Source organism: Agelaius phoeniceus, chromosome 5, assembly GCF_051311805.1.
Source record: "Agelaius phoeniceus isolate bAgePho1 chromosome 5, bAgePho1.hap1, whole genome shotgun sequence".
NCBI lineage: Eukaryota > Metazoa > Chordata > Aves > Passeriformes > Icteridae > Agelaius > Agelaius phoeniceus.
The window spans coordinates 56,315,481-56,333,601 of NC_135269.1; the positions used below are offsets into that span (position 1 = coordinate 56,315,481).

General features: G+C 34.9%; 1 long non-coding RNA gene across 2 annotated transcripts in view; it reads left to right on the plus strand.

The window, feature by feature from the left end:
• LOC143694163 (uncharacterized) overlaps positions 1-18,121 on the plus strand; it is a 90,943-nt gene that overhangs the window by 68,233 nt on the left and 4,589 nt on the right. Inside the window, exons 5-6 of one of the 2 annotated variants that reach the window (XR_013182462.1) lie at positions 12,725-12,836; positions 17,922-17,972. This is a non-coding gene — a long non-coding RNA (uncharacterized LOC143694163). The remainder of the gene's footprint in view (positions 1-12,724; positions 12,837-17,921; positions 17,973-18,121) is intronic. The other variant, XR_013182461.1, reaches the window with a different exon arrangement.

Sequence of the window (18,121 nt, forward strand, 5' to 3'; positions counted from 1 at the left end):
TGAGTAAGTGGTGTAAATGGACAGGAAGGTATGTATTCTGGTCTCTGGTAACCCTAGGGTGTTAAACATGCTTGATTTTCATGTGAGAATGAAGACAAGGCTTGCCAAATATTCTTTTAAAAAGTGAGTATATCACATGCCATCCATATCTGCCCAGAAAGGTCAGGTCAGCAGTTCTTATGCTTTGCTCCCATCACATGCATGCACACGCACACACAGACACGACACTTTAGAGGGTGACTTGGAAACTTTGAACCTCAGCAATCTTCTGGCAAGCAATACAGCTTCCTGAAAGATTTAAATTCATTAAAAAATTATATTTCAGCAAAAATGCATTTTCCCAGAAACATTTCAGCCAGCTTCCTGGACAGTAAGAGTGTTTATTTTCTCTAAAAAGGTATTGTGAGCAAAAACTTTGTCGTTGATGTTGTTGCTCTTACTATTATCTGAAGCTTGTTCTTCTACAAAAGATGCATCAGGTTAAATGACAAAAGGGACATTTTAATTCAGACCATTCGTCAAATCTATGATACCACTTCACAAAAACAATCTGTCTTTGGACTGGAACATTGACTGGCAAACTCCCAGCTTACAGCACCTGTTTCATAGCTCACAGTGAAGATTTTATAAATACCTTACAGTCATCTTGAGAAATCATTCATTTCATGATAGGACTGAAAGTCATTCCTGGAATTATAGGCATTCTATTACACTATTTAACTGTTCCATGGAGTCATTAGATGAAATGCCTAAAAGTGTCAGGCATTTCATGAAATGGCTGGTGTCAGTGCTATAGTAATTTTATGAAACTTAGCATTATGACATTCTATTCACTACTGCTGTGAAAAATCAATTTTTCCAAGGGAAACAATGTCCTATCAAAGTCCCACTGATATAAATAAGCAGACATATTTTTCATATACTCCTCACAATCTCTCAGCTGCTGCAGGCCTGAGGCAGAATGCCTTTCCTGAGTTTGCTCAGTCAGACAGACCTCCTCCACTTTTGAATTGTTTCTGGGCAGTTATGTATCAGTACTTGTCACTTAGAGAATGAACAAAACCACAGGGAATTATTAGTTTAGTTTAGTTTAGTTTAGTTTTTATTGCTAACCCACACCCAAGACTGAATTTAGACTTGCTTAGTGATGTACAGCACTAATGAGATAGAGATAGTAGAAAGTAAGAGACAATAAAAACACCCACATTCCTTTAATTGAGTCAGGCAGAATAAATCCACAGAACAGTTTAGTATCATAAAAGACATAGATGAAAAGGGTCTGAAAGGGATTGGTTTGAAAAGTAAAATCTGTCATGGGAAATATTGTAAGAATTAATTGGGTTTGTGTCCCAAGCAGCTTCTCCAAGAGAGGAAATTATTAATGGCAATTGTGGTTCACTGTTCTGAAACTTTACTGATGGAGATCAGGGTTTTGTAAATGCTGTGGAGGCTGAAGGAAATATAAAATAAGTAAATGCAAATGTTCCAAAGTCAAACTAAAGAGCTGATTTCCTAGTTCTGAAAGGAAGAAGTTGTTGTGATACCATATGGCTTTTAAGTGAAAAAAGAAGTATTTATAAATAAAATTATTATGGAAGTACTTTAAAATATGTTATTTTAGGTTAATATTTATAATTAATAATCGAGTATTGTACATACAATGCCTAAAACTGTTATTCATTGTACAAACTACAAGACAACCAATAGCTAGAAAGCAAGAATCATGATCTTGAAGTGGATTTAAAGGATTTTTTTTGTTGTTAATTATATAATTTGTCACATGGAAGATACTTAAATACTTACAACTTCCTTCTTTTTTTTGCGTGCAGCTAGATTTGGGAACTTTTTAGTTTCTCCATGGGTGAAAAAAACCCCAAAAAACTAATAGAGTAGTCATGAGTCAATTAATGAAGAAATTAGTATTAATAAAAATGAAAAAAATTCCATCTAGCTGGATCTTACATTCTACTGAGGAATGGGAAATTAAACTTCTTGCCAATAGGCAATAGAATAATCTACATTCACAGTTACTAAAATTGTGACTAGCTCTTAAAAAAACCAATTCTAGCTCTCATGAGGTGTATCGGAATTCTTTTGTGGGTTTACTGAACCAGGACACTCCTGCTGGAGCTAGCTTACTTGTTTATGAAAACCTTTTCCCATCATCTTGCTGCTAATGGTTGCCTTTGCTCATTCATAGTAGAAGGAAATTAGCATGAAGTGAACAGATTTGCACAGTAGGAAATATGTGTAAGCAGACACCATCTTATAGTTGTTTGAGTAATTTGGGAACATTTGCAGAAAACACCTGGCACGACTTTCAGTGCTGTTATTTGATGTGACTTGCACTGAATTTCTCCAATGTGAGGAAGTTACCTCAAAACCTAGCTGTTCAACTTTTATGATAGAACATTCCATTGCATTTTTCCTGCACTAGGATAGTAGGATGGGATCCTTAAAGAATGTAGAATTTTCCAGAATCACAGTTTTCTTTGTCTTTCCATATCACTCACACAGTGCAAAAAGTTGCTACCAAATGGAAGCTTCCTATGAATCAGCTTCCACTGTCTTTGGTTAGGTGGATTACACCAGAAATCTCAGTGTTTTGCTAAAAGAACTGAAATAGTAGAAAGCACATGATGGGTCTTTGCAGCACTTAGATTTCACCAGATTCTTATATTGCATTCATTACTTACATATTTTAATATATTCAAAAAAGGCATGGGAATGACAATGTTCTGTCATTTAATTTCAGATATTTAGAAGCATCTATTTATATGAGTTTTGTTGTTTCTATTTTGAAAATAAACTTGGAGTCCTGAGAAAGTACTTAAGAAAGTTGTCCTGGACTGACTGTCAGAGTCTAAATTTCTTTGATGTTCCTGTATTAGCAATCTACTTGATAATTTTCCCATATTTCATTTGCTTTCTCCAAAAGTAATACAGAATCTAAGAAAATCCATAAGCTGTATTCTGCTGAATTATATGTGAAAGAGGAAATGATCAAAATTCCTGAGGACATACAGGGGATAGAGCCGCCAGCACTCAGCAGGCCAAGGAGATTTTGGAAGTGAAGTGCAGTAAGAGCCACATTCCTGCAACTGCCTTTTTGTCCCTTTGTGCATCCCACAGGGCAGCAAGGCTGCAGGGAAAGGCAAATGCTGCAAAGGGATTGTACTATAAATAGTAGCTACATTTGATCTTGCCAACAACTTTGTGTGCATTCTGCCCATAAATGTCAGGACCAGGCATGATGCCGCCAGCTTAGCCATATTTCCCCGCTTCTCAGACAAAATGTGGTCTAAGAGTCTCAGTTAAGCATTAAGATTACCATGTTTGAATAATTCAAATAACTCTGTGATGTTATTGGGACTATCAAGGATACTTTTGATCATAATATCCTAACAAACCTTATTAAAACAGTGTGTATTTATTTAAATGTCATGTTAACATATTTCACTGCTTTTTTTGGCACACATTGTTTATTCAGATAAGGCAGACCTTGAGGGAGGCAAATGGAACCTGAATTTTCAATCCTGTTCAAATAGAATATAAAGCTAAATCTGGTACTTATGATACTTCTAGTGCAAATACCATATAAAGTAAAAATTGTAAAGGCACAACCTTTCATTATGATTATAGAGCTGAAATGTTAAGTGAAATTCAAATTTTTCTGTTAAGACTTGGTAATGGGTGTCTGGATAGAAATTATTTTGAAAGCAATAGTTAAAAAGAGGGAAATCTGTTCTCTCTTATTTTACTCAATAGGTACACAATTACTCCTACAATGAAAGCAGGTTAGATGTCTAAAGTCTGCAAGATTGAATTCCGCTCCTGCATGGTCCAAGACAAATGGAATTAGACAGATTTCTCTGGAGGATGAAATCAGTCACCATTGTGCTGTATGGATAAATTAAACAGAAGAACAGTATGTCTGAGGAGAAAAAATACATTGTCTTAAATTTTCCATGGCAGCGTACTTATATTTCATAGCATTGCATTTATGCTCAATAGCAGAGCTTTGGCACTGCTCAATTGTTGTAACAAAGACCAGAATTGTACTCTGCTCGATTTCTCAGAGAATGGGCCACTTAACCAAATAATGCTGTAAGTGAAAAGATAAAAGTGGGCTACCAATTTTACAAATGATCCTCTGCTACTGCCAAGTACTTCAGAAAGCTGGCATGAGCTTTCCAGCAGGAAATATCCCTGTGTGCAATAGTTCCTGAAGAATGCCAGCTAATGTAGAACAAAGAGGAGTCTGAATGTGTCATGAAGCTGTTTTCAGAACAGAGGGCCAGATATAAGGCTATGGAGTCACACTGGAAATACATTTGGCTCAGAGTTTTTGAACTATGAGTTAGCAACTTCTATTAGGAAAGCTGGGCATGAAAAGCATCTGGTTGTTTTGGAAACAGGAAATAAGAAGTGCCCCAGAAGACACCAGTGAGAAAAGCTTTTGCTCTTAGCAACTCCGTGTTAGCTGAACAAATTTCCAGCTGTGAAAGCTGCACACTGGTAAATGGAAATGGTTGAAATAGAACTTATCTATCCTGCAACTGCTTCTCACACATTTTCTGTCTTCTTTGAAACAACCAACTCTGCCAGAACACTCTACAATGTCTATTTCTGGTCAAGAAAATTTCATTAGATATACAGTAAAGGCAGAGTTTGCAAACAGTAGTCCAAAGGCTAGCTAGTAGAAAACCAAAGTGAATAAATGACCAGAATATCTTATGGGAGTGCAGCAGAAATAGAAACAGTAGAAACAGAAAGAAAGGTCCAAGACAAAAAACAATAAGAGTAAGTGGAGTAATTTAACAAAGCTCCATAGAAAAGTTTTGATATTCTCTTTTTAAAAACATTTTTAACTGTCTTTATTGTGTCTTGCATTTAAAAACGTGCACAATGCATGGCATTTCTTGCCTAACTCCCTACTTTGACTCACACTTTCTGCCTTCTGAGCTATTTTTTTCCAATAATCTGATTTTTCTACATAATATTTTCTTCCTTGTTTGTCCTCCACAGAAAAACTGTGCATCTTCTTAGCTTTTTATGGCCTCTTTTTCCAGGATTAAGGCAGCAATCACAAAGAAGGAGAGATGGTTTTAATTTATTCCAAATTTCTCAGGCCACAGGGGCATCTTTTTTTCTCACTTAGCAGCACAGATGAAGGGCATCAGGAGTCAGTGCTCTGACTCCCACTTGGTGATATTTTGCTTGCTCCTTCTCAGTTGCTCAAGTGAATTGATTGTTCTGCCCATAAGATGTCAATCAGCGAAACACAGCAAAAGGGAAGCATATTTGAATGGCTGTTTACAGATATATTAGTGAGCTAAGGAAGATTCATTTCTGTTTGTCTTCTCACCAGAAGAGTTAGTGCTGACAGAGAAAATAAATTCTTTTCCTTGCTCCTTAGCTATAACACCTGCATTTTGAAACCAATAGAGTGATTCATTGGAAACAGGACTTTTATAAGTCTTCTCAAGGTTTATCAGGTATCCTCTTGAGATAAGAAAAGAACCTGAAATGAAATTAAGAGAAAAGAACCTGAAATGAAATTAAGATTGGAAGCACACAATATATTCAGAGAAGAAAAATAAGAGGTTTCTGTTATGATGCATCATCAGCATTTAATTGGGTCTTCACAAAGACCTTTCCATTTCATGTTTTTCTGGTTCACAAAAGAAAAGAAAATAAAGAAGATGCTGTGGGAAAAATCCAAAGTCCTGGAATAAATTCTGATGAGTTTGGAATAATGTTCTGTCTTTGTAGGACTTGTCTGTTTTATTCTGAAGGAAAATCATGAATAAATGACAGAGAATACATATATACAGCAAATTTTAGATCAGAGGGCTCTCTGAGTTATAGCTTCAAATTAATCTTCACTCAAGACCCATTTTTGAGACTCAGATGAATCAGAGGCTCTGTTACTGGCCCTCTCTGTCATGTAGAATTTCACACCATTATTAATATCATTCTCCTGAGATTTTTTTAATTGATACTTAGAAATCAGTCAGTGAGAGAACATGAGAGGTTTTTGATCAGCAGTCTTTGACATTAATCAAGGAAGAGTCAGCGAGGCATCGCTCATTAACAAAGCTCATCTTTCATTGCTTCTGCCCTGTCATAAATTCCACTTTATGTTCATGCAAAGAGTATGCAGCGGGTTCAGGTACAAACATGGCTTAGAAACATCAACTGGTACTTATGCATTCAAGAGGTATTTTTTACAGTGATTTCAGCCAGGGAAGCTGATTTTCAGAAAGCATAATAGTTATGGCTGACTCAAGTGATGAAGACATAAAGAGCATTATGCAAAAGAGTGTGAAAGCACAAGGATGTCAGAAACACTATAGCAAACTGTTCCAACCCTGCATTTAGATCAATCTCTTCAAAGGAAGAAAAGTAAAATTAATGCTTTTATACCCCTCAACTGGTCACCAGGAGACAGAAATCCCTCTTCTTCTGCATATTGGAGGGACAAAAGGAGCTAATAAACAATAATTTATGGAGCTATCTGTAACCAAATTATAAAGTTTCAGTGCAATATTTCTGTCTACAATCTGGTAACTTGTGTACCATTAAACATCTTCCAGAAAAGTTCACTTGTATCAAGAAGTGGTTTTTATCTACATTTTCAGGCTTGAGCCTTTTGAAGAAGTAAGAAAAACAGTTCAGTCACACATTGGCTATAGGGATTTATGTCCTACAATTTTTAGTTGCATTTGATGTCTTATTCTTCCTGGTCCAATAAAGCTACACTGCACTGTCAGAGAAACATAAATTGGTCTTAAAGTGACACTTTTTGGCAACAAGGGATTGATTTTAAAAAGCCCTTTGTCTAGTTGTTTTCCCAAATTTAGGTGTACTTAGTCCAGAATTTAAATGTGTTTTTAAGCCCCTGCTAGGTGCATACTTGCTTTAGGACCAAAAACCCTGCAGATTAGGGCAGCTTTACAGGGGCTCAGCCTCAAGGTCAGTTTGGCTGCTCCTGGAAATCTCAGGGCCTAGAAAAGAAACTTTGAGCAATCTTTGCCTCCAGCTGCAGTTCTGCCAAGGCTGTGAGGCTATAGAAATTTTCTGTTTCTAAAAAGCTAGGACTAATAATACTTTAAAAAATTACCTATACATTTGAGGCAAATCATATTGCACTTCTAATTGAATAATTAGAAAGCCATAGTGTTTTATTTGAGGTACAGATTGTATGAACCAGCTAAATTAAATTCTTTGAAAAAAACAAACCATGGAAACTAACAGCAAACAGTACCTTATCAGAATCTATGTGTTTAGAGAACAATTTAGGTACCAAATCTTGACATCAACATTGACCTTATGTTTCCCATTTATCAGCAAAGTTCATCACTGAATTATTAGAGTGTGATTGAGATACGTATTTCAGATCCCTCACCAACTATAGTCAACCATCTATAGATGTAGCTCATCTGCTTTACAGAAATTCATTATCATTATAAAGTAAAACAATAAGAAAAAGGTGGAAATGATAGTTTGGTCAGAGAAAGAGAAAGCCAGATAAGCTTTCCCATTAATTGGTCTGGGAAGTTTTAGGGAGGCAGAAAGGTTAACAAATGGTAAACTATCTGCAGGTAGTGTTTGTAATAAGTTGTTTCTCTTATAAGATGTCTACCAATGGGTGTCTTCTTAATTAGCCAATCATGTGAAATGTGTTGATTAAATGACCAATCAGGTCCATCTGTATCAGAACAGTGTATAAAAGAAAGGGTTCCAATAAACTGAGGGTTTCTAGCCTCTTAGCCTTCTGACCTAGCATCTGTGTCATCTATTGTCTGTTCCTGACTCAACGGTGACAGAAAAATACTTCCAATGGCTGAGATAGTGAAGGACTAAAGCAAATGGAAATTACAAACAGAGATGCTATTTTATTTTACAAATTTAAATTTGTAATGGAGAATGCATAATGGAATATGGGACATTGGCATTTTTCTGGAATCAGACAATAAAAATTCTGAGCATTTTGTTTGAAATTCAGTTGTTGAAACACACAGAAGATAACAGATACCTTATATGAAGAGGTCACACTCTTTTTTCTCCAAAGAGCTGGTGATCTCCAGCTTCTTCATGATTGTGCTAATAATTCACATGCTCTTAGGACAGTGAGAGGGCTCATGTCTGAAATTCAAGCTCACGGATAAGGTACAAGAGCATGGATACAGCCTACAGCTCTGTGTTTGCCACTTTGGCTGAGGTCTTGTACAGCTGCCTGACCTCCCCCAGGAAACTCAGCACAAGGGCTGGAGTTTGGGACTGGAGGCATGGGACTGCCCTGCTTTGCTTCTAAAGGAGCAGCTGCCACTCCATGGCGTGGCAATCAGTCACTTTTTCCTCAGGTGAACAGGTATATTGGACCACAGTCCAGGCTCCAACTGACAGTCTGAAGGCATGCTTAAGTAAATCTACAGGATCAGAGACAGCCTGAACAAAACTAAGCAACATCTTGAGCCACAGTTGAGGCACTTCACAGGAAATCCAGAGGTCTATTTTTTTTCTTTTACTGAATTGCTTTTTATCAGAGAATTTGTTACTATGTAATATACATGCGGAGCCTGGAGCAGAGACCAGATAAACTTAATCTTTCCTCCTCCCCCATTACATTTTACATCAAATGACCTGATATGAGGATTAATATTCTCAAAAATTGTCAGGCGCTCTGATACTGCAGTGACAAGGCACCATAAATACTGTAAATAATCCTCCTACTGTAAATAATTTCTTGTGAAATTACTGGATTCTGAAAGGGTAAAATTGGTAACATTTAACTAATATAATTAATTTGTACTGAATTGTTTGGCTAATTGTTAGAAGAATAATGTTAATAGAGAGTACATGAGGATCTCTATCAATATTGTTATAGATGGGAATAAAACCCTCCTGATCAGAACAATCACCTCACTGCTGTATGCAGTCTGAGTCCTCCCAGATGTCCCAGAGTATTTGATTTAGCTTTTGAATCTCCAGTTGAGCTGCAAGATGTGTGAAAACTCAGGTACTCAGACAGTTTTCTATTAGCTCTACATCTGAGAAAACTCAAGAGTATAAATTAATCCTTTCAAAGTCAATTGTAACATACCTTCATTAAATTGGCTCAGGATCATTGTGCTTGACAAAATAACATATGACTGACTTATTTAAACTTTTTGCTAAACACTGATTTTTTCCCTTACCTCCTCCCTTAAAAATCTGTTTGCTTTTGACATTGACTGTCAGAGCTGAAAGAATAGGCACATTTCAGAGTTTTGATTTCTGAGAGGGGGACGAAACTCTGATGCACATGAATGTGGGATATACTACTATATAAATACCAGATCCTGAAGAGTCTCTCATCTGACTGGAAGGAGAGGAATCAATGCAGAGGAAACAGCAAAGTGGAAATTGCTGTGTGGCCTCTGGTGGCTCTCTACTTTCTACCAATTTAAAAAGTTTTTCCTAGTATTTTATGCCCTCAGAGCTCTCAGTTTCCCAAGGCAGTGGCAGAATATAATCACTCACATCTTTGTGAGGGCCAATGCCAGTAGAATGAGTTCTGCTGTGGAAGCAGGTGAAAACAAGCAGTGCTGAGGTACAGCAGAGTTCTTTTCATCTTTCCTTCAAACATTCTGAGGTCTACAAGATTTCCTTTACTCAGTGATTTCTTTCTCCAAACAAGTTCATTTAGAGGAACATCTCTGAAGGGCAATGAACTTTGAGGGGCTGTCCTATAACTACTACTTAGTCTGAATGGATTGCTATGTAGCATAAAGGTAGCATCAAGCTTTGGAAACTTGAGGAATTGCAGAGGCACATTTACTGCTGATGCATTTGGATGAATCACCTTATTCAATTCAGTGAAACAAAATGTCAGTTTCCAGTCAGTCTGGTCCATATAGATTTATTGTACTTTTTACAGTAAAAATGCCAGTAATACACAAATTAGATGAGAATGAATTTAGCACCTTAACTTACCTAATACCTCACATAGATGATCTTTCTTGAGATAACCTGTTCTTACCTTATTATTGTCTAGTCTCAAGTCTTTATGACTTACTGTAGAATCAGCTTTTAAAGACCAGTTCATTTTTCCTTCATTTTCTGTCTTGAAAATATAGCTATATTTTTTGATCAACATCCGTTAAACTTCCAATGTCTATAACTCAGAATATTATTTTTAAGGAGTATCTATTTGCTGTAAAGTGCTTCTTCATTCCAAGAATTCTGGAAGAGGACTTTCTGGATCATTTTCTTGAAGGCATGAGCCTATTTCCAATTAATCCTACCTGAAAGCCTGTTCAGTCTCAAAAAATAACCCAATTTAAACAACTGGTATATATTTCCCATTTTGACAGCGGATCTCAAAACCAAACAGGTTTCAAAAGAAAAAGCTTCAGTGTTTTAGTTAAATGTTTAAATTAATCAAATGCAATCATATCAAGTAGGAAAAGCTTACACCAATTTATTGAATGCAAAATGGAATTGATTTTTTAAATACCTTAATTTATATCTTCCCATCTAAACTGTAATAGAAAGATATATGGGTATCAAAGTTCTCACACTATCCATTTTCCACACTGGAAAAAAAAAATTACAGTGGAATATGAATTTTTGTGCATTACCAGAGTACAGTGCCCTGGTAGATGATAAAAATTCTCCAGAAGTCACGGAGAGAGAGAAACAACCATGCAACTTTTGACTTCAAAATGGTGTAACACCAAGTAAAATCTTCTGGTCATTAGACTGATACCATATGAGTGTCTGGGGGGAAAAGGAAGTATGCTTAGAATTTAATGTCAGTGTTGGAGTCCTTATTCTTGCCCTTTTTCTTGTTTGGATTTCCACTTCCTGCTGCTCAGTACTGACTTCAATTATCTCTTATCCTGGTTCTTTGGAATGTCTCACCCTGACTTCAGCTTCCCAACTTCAGTGTGTCCTGCACTGACACTGGGTTTCTCAGCTGAGCCTTCTTCTGAGTGTGACTCCAAGATCCTGCAACCCTGCTCATGACTGTGACACATGCTACTCAAAACTCCGTAGGGTGGAGCACCTCAGATGTGTCTAATCTCCCTCTTGTGTTGGTAGAACAGGGGACCAGACAAAAACAAAAAAGGCCAGCTCTTTTTTTTTTTTTTTTTTTTAAGGTGAACTTTCTATTCTTTGAGTATTTAAATGACCCAGTAAATGACCCATTTGCAGGACATAGATATGGTATTTTATTTGTAAAGAAGAGCTCTAGTTCCAAATGTAAACCTATAAGCAATTTGGCATCTTGGATGTGTTGGGATCTGCCTTACTTCCGGCTGTCTTCTATTGATAAAAGATATATGGAAGCCATGGAATCCAAGCTTCTGCAGGAATTTTGAGATCATTTGAAGGGAGTTCTATATATAGGAGTTCAGTTTATCCTCAATTTTCTTTACACTTTTGAAACAAACGGGAAAAATCATTGATGAAACACTCTGTTAAAAGCTTACAGAACACAAACATTTCAAGAGGATAACAGCAACAAAAAAATTGATTTTTCCTCTAATAATGCCAACGCCCTATTTTTTTGCTGGAAATTGTAAAGGGTTTACTGCTCATAAAAAAACCAATAAAAAACCAAATAAAACCAAACAAACCCACAAGGATTTTTCTTATTAACTCTTCACAATATGCTTTAATTAGATAAAATAATGTAAGATATTGATGTTGGCATAATCTATATAAGCTTTAAAAAGTCTCTATATTTCTTGCTCACTCTCTCAAAATTTAAATATCTTCTCATGGTGCAATAAATATTTTAAATGGAGCAGAAAGACATAAACATAATTAAAAAGTAGTCTTGCACCATCTCCTTATAAATATTTTATAAGTTTTTATATTAAAATAATATGAGTCTGAACATAGTGAATTAGAAGGGTATTAGAAGCATCTGCTGAATACTTGATAAAGAACAAATTCAATTTCATTGAATGATAATTTGGAAAGCACAATACAAATCTTTGGATCATAAGGCATATTTCTGTATACTACATTGTTTTTTGTACCTCAAGGAGATAAGGATGACTGTTTCATTTTGTTCTGTAAATTTCCAAATTCATTTTGTAGGAAGTTGTCACTTTAAATTTTATAGGCAAAAATTGTACATCAAGAAGAAATTATTAGTGTACAATCAAGGGTGGTGTGTTTGCATACAAAACAATCAAACAACTATGTATTAGGTCTTTCTTTGGGTAATTCCATCAGACAATTTACTTTTGTCATAAGGAGAAAGACATAGCAAAATTTACAGTGTATTGCACAAAACCCCTGACTGTTGTAAAATCTAAAACCAGAACAGGTAGAAAACCTATTAAGACTGATTTTCAAATATTCTGAAACCCTAGTTCCCATAAATTGGTGTCAGCACACTTACATACCAAATGTAGTGTGTGAGCATCTTAAATATGAAGCGATTCAAATAACCACTCTGATGTAAATCTAATTATGCAACTGTATAAACAAATACATTGTGTATAAACACGATAAATAAATAGACACAAAGACTATGTTAAGGGCATGGGATTCTTATATACATGTTCTACTGTTCCAGTCAAGAAATTAATTCAAAAGGATCAATGAAGGTGTGCTTTCTAGTTACAAGTCCACTTGGTCATTTGTTTCAAACAAACAGCAGGAAGAGGTGGTCACCGTTTCATGAATAGTATTTATTTCATTTCACTTCCAAATGTAGCTGGAGGACATCTGGTATGTTGGACAGCCCGTTTCATTTCAGGCATTTTTCTCTGGTGTGGAAATGAAGAAGGATCTGTTGGAAGCATGACTTTGGAAAATTTTCTGTCAAGGTAAGTTCTTTTTCCAGTATGGTTTATTAAGTGTATGTGTGTCTAAGGTTGTAAAGAGCATACTTCAGGGTGTTTCACACAGCTCTTGTGTGAATCCCTTTATGTAGATGTGCTGTTGTGCAAATTAACAGTAACCTGAAAGTTATAATTTCATGTATGCTGACCACTATGCCTAGGAAAAATATATAACACATACATTAAATTTTCATAGAGGTATAATGGTCAGTAAATTCTGGCTGCAATAATAGACTTGCAATCCAAATTTCATACAAAAGATAAAGAAATTTTGCTGCTGCATTGCATCATGGACTTTATGGTAATTTACTCAAATATCTTTTGAACGTATTCAAAAATCCCTTGATCAAAATGGCTTATTAAAATTTCAGCACATGATGAGACAATCAGTTATCTGTCATAATCTGAAAAAATGTGTTGCTGTGAAAAGTAACTTTGACATGGATAAGGATGAAATGGAGGGGATTAGCATTGTAAGAATCTCCACACAAGATGTGATTGACAGCATCACAACCTGAGTACCTGAGGTACAAATTGTTCTAGACCATCCTGATAATGAGAGAAAGATGTATTTAGTTGAATGGTTTTTAGAGGAAATCTGATCTGCCTCACAACAAACCTTTTTACTGCTCTTTCAGCTCCAGAGGGTTTAATAGGAGTTTTGTGAGTCCTGCTAATTCTTCATGGAGAGTATAAAAGTAGGCTACTAAAAGCTTACTACTTCTTGAGAAAGATACTATCAAATGCTATATAGGAAATGGGAATGTGGGATTGTGTAATTTTCCCCACAGTATTAGAGGAAAATATTGGATATTAACACTGAACTGTTCTAGAGCTCCTTATGAAAAACTGCTATAAGAGGTTGACATGCAGAGACAGAATATTTATCCTAGGTTTTCTTTTCTTAATTTGATTTTTTTCTTCTTCATTTTTCTAGTATACTTACATATTTCATAAAACCCTTGGCATGTTTCATGAATGTACTTTAATCTGTAGTTGTATCCTTTATATCTGTAATTTTATAAAGGGGACACAATTTAAAAATTTGTTAAAAAATTTGGAATTATAATAACCTCCTCAAAATGCTACCAAAATCCTCCAAATGAAAGCATATAAATCTTATAAATCTTATATTAAAACTTTCTTATCTTTCAAAATTAAAACTACCTCATGAGCTTTTCAATAAATTCCGGTCCACTCATATAACCTACTTATATTCTTCATTGATTTTTATATTCCCAACAAAGCCAATCTATTTATTTCTTATGTTTTATATGAAAACTTATAGCAATTTAAACCAATCTGTTTTCTCAAACTGTCCTCCTGCTTAAGATACTATGGTGGCAAAGATCTTGCAGTAGTCCATATTATTTGTATTATTTCCATGCAAAATTTCAATGACACGCAGCCACTATTTTTATATTTTAAATGAAGGCCATAACAAATTTTACAAAGCATGAGAAACTATATTAAACAAGAAAAACAACAACATTTAGTGTTTTGTGATACAAAACGTGAGATTGGGCACATCTAACACACAGGGAGATCTGATAGCTAAATAAAGGAGAGAAGGAAGGAAGGAAATAATTTCATTCTAAGTGACAGATTTGAGCTGAAGGAATTCTTTACCTTATTTTTTCATCCACTTTGCCACCCCATAGCTTCTGATTAGCTGCCATCAGACCTTACTAATTGTTCTGTTGCAGCAATATTTGGAAAGAAAATCTCTTAAGCCCAGTCCAGGTGCAGCACGCAGCTCTTTTGCAGCCTCTGTCCCTGTTTTCTCACATTTTATTTTTGCAGATTCTCTATATCAGCACTGTTTACATCTTTTCTTTTGTGAAAAGAATTATTGTGAACTATTTGTGAGTAAGCTGGGTTTCTATTTAGAAATGTAACAAGGTCCTTGTGCTACAAATGATCTGTAACTTAAAACTTTATGTGCCAAATTTCATTCCTGAGGGAAGTCACTTGATACTGCTGCTTGACACCCCTCAACTGATAAATTTCTCATTAAATTAGACACGTCACAGTTGTGAGAATTGGCTTTTATGAGTCTACACCACATTTTTAAGTATAAGTGCAAGGAGAAACTATCTCTTAAAAATTATTCTATAAAACATGACTAAACTCTGGAACCAGGACAATGATTTCAGACACTACAGGAGAAAAGATAACTGTTTTATCTGAAGGAGGTTTTTTTTGGTAACTTCTTCCTGGATAAAAATACCTTGTTAGACATTTGATAAATATTTTATTGAGTGTTCAGTTCCTAGAGTACATGAAGTACAATTACACCAACTCCAATGAAAGCAATTTACCTGATAGCACGTAATATTAAATATTGGATTATTTTGTTCATAGTAACGTCATCAAAATAAACTATCAGGTGAAATAAAGTGAAAGACTTCCACTGTCTCTGAGTTCTTGCGTTGGCAGACCAGAAAATGTGTTCTGTCTGTCACCTCTCTAAGGCAGTCAAATATTCAGCTACTAAATTTTGGAAGCAAATTTACATGGAGACCAAAAGAATCCCCAAAAATTCACATTAAAAAAAAAAAAAAAAAAAGAAAATGAATCATTAACTCTCTACTTGATATAAAGACGAGAAAGAGCTTGTATTAAATTAAGGGAAATTAACACTATCTTACAGAATACAAAAATAAAAATCAATCTGCATATATATGGCCTTACAAAACCTGAATTACAGAGAGCTATGGCCTATATCATTCAGAAAGATCCGTAAAATATGATAAAGTCTGATGATAAATATTCAGAATTCCATGTCACCTGAGAATCCTGTAAAGGGTTGTCTGCCACCTGCAACATCCCTTAACATTTTCAGTAGCCTGCTGCAATCCTTAGCAGGGACAGCATTTCCATCTGCCAAGATACCCTGCCTTGTTACAGGTAACAACAGTATCTCATTTGAACTGGTCCGTTAAAAAATCCAGCAAGAATACCTGCAGCACCAAGAAAATATGGAAGATCTGTGGAGAGTGGGGGTTCAGTGAAGTAATAATAAAGTTGGAAATTTAAGCTCTCATGGCTTAAATCCTGCTGGCTTACATCTCTTCAAGGTCACATGAGTAAAGTAAATTTTTTTTTCTCTATCTGAAGTCTCTGGTACAGTCTCTTATTCACTGACTATCGGTGCTGCAATATAGTTATATTTCTTACAATTCTGAACATTAGAAGGATTATCTAAATATTTTAATATTTATTATTCAAATTAAATATATATAAATTAAATTACTCGCTTGCATACCAGAGTATGTAGGTGATCATTACTAAAATTCACTCAAAGACCATTTTTCAAGCCACTCAGTATCTTCCAAAAGTTCATCATATTATTTAATTTATATTGGAAATAATGGTTTCAATCCTTTCAGGGATTTGAACATTGCACAGTACTGTCAGCTTACCATGATTAATGTGGGAATTGTGGAATTTTATCAAGGTTGTCCTGAATCCTAAGTTTTCCAAAGTGAATGAGAAAAGCAAAGGAGCAATTAACCTTGCAATATAGAATTGTTAAGGGAAAAAAAAGGGAAAAAAAGTTCAAACATACAGTAGCAGTCTGACAGGAAATAGAATTACATCACTATATGCTTTTCAATTACATGACCACTGAGTAACACTTTGGCTATAGACAAACTTCATGTTGTTTGTCTTTCCTTAAGACATTTTCTTTCCTCTACAAATATTTTTACTAATTCTATTGTTTGCCTCCTTTTTTTTTACTTTTTTCTCTATAAAACATCTAACTTTGCCAAGTAAAATGATTCATCTTCTGTAACAGTATGCCTAACCTACAGCTAGGAAAGCAATATAAAATCAAAAGTTTCAAAATTCCATGACATAAAGTTCAATTATTTGAGCAACAGATAAGATGATATGTCAGTCTTTTTCCACAGCAAGGATGTGTGGGAGAGTAGAATTCAAGAACAAAATTATCTGCTTTATCTTTTCTTCCGTCTTTTAATTTCATATGTATGTTTTCTGTTGGGGAAAGTAGCATCAGGCTTCAGAATACTTTGTTTTTTTCTTTGAGCATAGTTAGCATGTTAAAGTGAAAGAGAAAACAGGATGTTTTCTAATTATGTATCTAATGTTTACATTAGATACATAATTAATTTTATAATGCTGTAAGCAGGTTTTTTTCTCAATTCTGTGTCTTCACAATAGCTAAATTTTTCTTTTGTTAATAATGACATTTGATACAATGAAGGATACCTAGGGATGTCTTGATCTGAAGAGGAAAAGTAGAAAAAAAATTATTGTTATGATTATGAGTAGGAATTTTTTCTTTTCCTTTTTCTATTTGTTTTAATTTCCATCTCCAACCCCTTTCCTTCTTTTTTTAACCAATCTCTAACTCTTCCAATCAAATTACAGAAATTTCTTCTCTGACTAAAATCTTCTCTCAGGTAATTTCAAGTAAAATATGTCTTATACAGCATCATCTGTTAATTATACCTGTTAGAGGCAGAATAAACCATCTGGACCATTGGGGCAGCATAGCACAGGTTTTCTTAATGTTATGAACATAAATATCTGTTCAGAAATCTTTAAACACTATTTCAGATTGAATAAAATTTCAAAATAAATAGACTACCTAAAAAATACATTTCTGCCTTTCAAAAGATGAATTTACATGTGCTCTGACTCAAAAATATTTTAAGGCAAAATCTATTTCAAAGATTTACTAAGTCCATTTCTGAGTCTAATTTACTTGTGAGAAGTCAAAAACCCCCAAAGATTAAGATTTGGCTGAAAAATTAAGTAATCTAGGAAATTCCTTTTTTTCCTTCCTGTTCAATCTGTTCTCCCCCTCATGCCCTAGTTCCTTCTTCTCATGTAAAATAGAATTGCAATTTTAAAATCAAAGGATCGAGGTATGTCAGACAATCAGCTCTACACAGGATAGAAGAAGAATTTTTAAACCAGCACACAAGCTACAATTCATGTGGAGAAGTATGAGTTGTTGTTGGATAAAGCTGAAATTTTTCTATGGAATAAAAAAGACTTGGTAGTGATAGTTTTCATTTCGTTTTACTACGCACACAGATTGCCACAAGCTACAGGGACTACCTACTCCTCAATAATATGCACTTGGAGGTGGATTAGGGATATGTTTACAGTCTTACTGAGTATATATTCTCATTTTGCATGCTTAATTGGACAAATCAAATCCTAGGAATGTTGATTTGCATGCACTATATGTCTGATAACAAAAAATAGATAAATCCCAAAAACATTCATGAGGA